The 3,250-nt window shown below is 40.5% G+C and overlaps 1 protein-coding gene across 1 annotated transcript in view; it reads right to left on the bottom strand.

Moving 5' to 3' along the window:
• Positions 1-3,250, bottom strand: part of LOC121812755 (immunoglobulin lambda-1 light chain-like) — a 31,931-nt gene that overhangs the window by 18,836 nt on the left and 9,845 nt on the right. The gene's annotated exons all lie outside the window — the stretch shown is intronic.

The raw sequence follows: 3,250 nt of genomic DNA on the forward strand, positions 1-3,250 counted from the left end.
TCAAAGCTCCCATCAGCCCCTGCAGTGGGCACATTAGACACGTTTAAAGGAAGCTATTGCGCCTTTGTGTCTTTGCCTGCTTCTACAGTTGAACTTCATACACTCTGCACTAATATGGACACTTTTTGTTATAACGTGGTTTTAAACTCAGTAAAAGAGTCACTTTTTTTAAAGCTATAGATTTGTTGTTGTTATTATTGTATTTCCTTTTTGTCCTTTGAGCAGTTATTTTCATTTCTATTCTTAAATGATCTTATTTTGCAGTTTCTGTGGATGTACAGAAACTGAGTCCGTGGCTGACAACTGGAAAATGCAAAATTGCGAAAAATACCAAAATTATTATCAGTCCTGAACCCGTTTTGTTCCAAACCTTCACCTGCCAACGTAGGAGATACTATTAAAAGTATAATATACGACATGTCCAGTTAACAAATCTAAAAACAGCTTACTTATTGTCATATATCTATTGGCGTGTGTACTCACACGGTTCCCAGTGTTTAATGCTCAGTGTAACAGTCACGTTTAGCTTATTGAACTTGTAATGGCATCGTTCGATGTTTGCTCCAGCCAAACAAAACTTACACGTATCATTCAAACGTTACAACAATCTTCAATCGTTCATGATCGTTTTTTGGTTGGATTCCAAGTAACAGCTGAGCTTCCATGTGATTCAATTTGCCACATAGCTAAGTGAATAAATGTAAGTATGCAGCCAATATTCTGTTTTTCAGTACAATAAAATGAAATAATGTGAATACAAAAATGTAAAAATAAAATTAATGAAACCTTATCACAGCATCTCGTCTGTAAACAGGATTTCAAACTGCTTTTTTTCTGTAAGTTGCTGTAGGTTTTCGAGTGACATGCCCTGCTGGTTTTTATATGTATATAAAAAATTGTAACCAGCGTAGAATATCACATTTATGCAGCAGCAGTCTTACACCGTGGTTCAGGGGTTTAGGAAGCTCGTCTTGCAACCAGAAGGTTGCTGGTTCAGACTCTGACTCCTGGTCATTGTGTCCTTGGGCAAGACACTTCACCTACGACCTACAGGTGTTGGCCAGAGGGGCCGATGGCGCGATATGGCAGCCTGGCTTCTGTCAGTCTGCCCCAGGGCAGCTGTGGCTACAACTGTAGCCTCACCAGTGTGTGAATGTGAGAGTGACTGAATAGTGGAATTGTAAAGCGCTTCGAGTGTCTAGAAAAGCACTCTATAAATGCAATCCATTATTATTACAAATGATTAATATTATAAGTTATGTGATAATATTAGTCTGACTTGCTCTGTCAGTAAACCTCGACTTTCTTATTTCTTCACCTTTATTACTCCGTCTGTGATGGAGGTGAAGCCTGGGCTGTGGTTTACTGTTTGACATCTGCTCGTCTGATGGTTTTTGTTCAGGCTGCACGGATCATTTCTCACTGTGGGCACCTCCTTTATAACAGGCACAGTAGTAAGTGGCTGAATGATCAAACGTACATCTGCTGATCACCAGCTCACCACTATTTTCTTTCCTCATAGCTGAAAATGTGTCTTTTAGAGGATGACTGAAAGCTGTGGGCTTTTTTTCACCACTACGATCAAAACGTAGAATCGCTGTTAATGTTCTCTCATCTTTTCTATCTTTTCTCATGTACCAGTACACAAAATTGGTGTCACACTGGTTAATGCCTGTACACGCTAAGGACACTTTGTCCAACTCTCCTGGTCAATGTTAAATCGTCCTGAATCAGCTGTTCTGCTGCCATGGTAACCAGTGCTGTAGAGACACAGACAGATAGATGAAGGTTAGTGTGACAGTGTTTGTTACAGGTTGACTTTGTTGGCTCCTGATTGGCTGGAAACACTCACCTGAACACAGACAGCACAGAGCAGCAGCTGGGAGGAAAAGCATTTTGTGCAGTGGTGTTTCCTCTGGTGAACCTGGGGAGAAGTGGCGCTCTGATGCAGCTGAGGCCAAACAAGGACGAGCTGTGAGATCAGACGAGGGCCACGTGGTTTCTAACAGGTCCTCAAAGCTCCCATCAGCCCCTGCAGTGGACACATTTGACACATTTAAAGAAACCTACTGCGCCTTTGTGTCTTTGCCTGCTTCTACAGTTGAACTACGTGTAGTCTGCCCCAATACACAGCAAAATCTCCAGTGTTAAATTAACACTTTGACAGTGTTATATGTTTAAAAGTACCCTAGTCAGTTTTGAAGATTAACAATGACTAACACTGAGCAGTGCTGATTTTCTAACACTGGAATATTTCTAACATTTTGAGTTATTTTCCAGTGTTAGAAAATCAGCACTGCTCAGTGTTAGTCATTGTTAATCTTCAAAACTGACTAGGTTACTTTTAAACATATAACACTGTCAAAGTGTTAATTTAACACTCAGAGGTGTGGACCCATATAGACACTCTCCAGTGTTATACAGTACGAGAGTTGCTTTTAATTTTTTTATGTTTCTTTCTTTTTGGTCTTTTGAGCTGTTCTTTCTGTTTTTATTGATTTATGGCTTTTAACATCCATATCCTCTATGTTTTGTATGTCATTGCATGTGTCTAGAAAACAACGTCGTCAACTAAGACTTGTACAGTGCTCAGCTGTAAATCTGCTATAAAATGGAAACTAAAGCTTTGCCACAGCTACATCAGCTATGTGAGTGGTTGAGTCAACTAATGGTCATTTTGTAGCCAACACTGTGATATCCATCCATCCATCCATCCATTTGCGTCCGCTTATCCTTTTCAGGGTCACGGGGGGCACTGGAGCCTATCCCAGGTGTCATAGGCAAGAAGCGGGGTACACCCTGGACAGGTCGCCAGTCTGTCGCAGGGCCAATATCCATCATTTTCTCTGCAATTTAAATAAAATAAAATGAAATAATAAAGGTAATATTTGTAAATGTAACATGTAGAAAATTAATTAGCATTTCTTTGTCTGTTAATATGATCTCCTCCCAACTCACTTCAAGCAAGTTCTCATCAGTACTTAGTTTTAGGTTTTCAAGTGCGCCGTCCTGCTGTCTTTCCATGTATATATAAAACGGTCATCAGCAGAGATCAGCACATGGATTCAGGAGCAATGTTGCAGAATAGAACAACATAGAAGAGCCACCTCCACAGGACAAGACTCAGCAGTCCATCTGCATCTAAAGGTCAAAGGTCACTCTTTCGAGGATGCCAATGTTCACATTTTGGACAGAGAGGACAGATGGTTTGAAAGAGGAGTGAAAGAAGCATCTATGTCCACTGTGAGCG

Source organism: Haplochromis burtoni, unplaced genomic scaffold (genome assembly GCF_018398535.1).
Source record: "Haplochromis burtoni strain Fernald_Lab_line unplaced genomic scaffold, NCSU_Asbu1 Contig_787, whole genome shotgun sequence".
Classification (NCBI taxonomy): Eukaryota; Metazoa; Chordata; class Actinopteri; order Cichliformes; family Cichlidae; genus Haplochromis; species Haplochromis burtoni.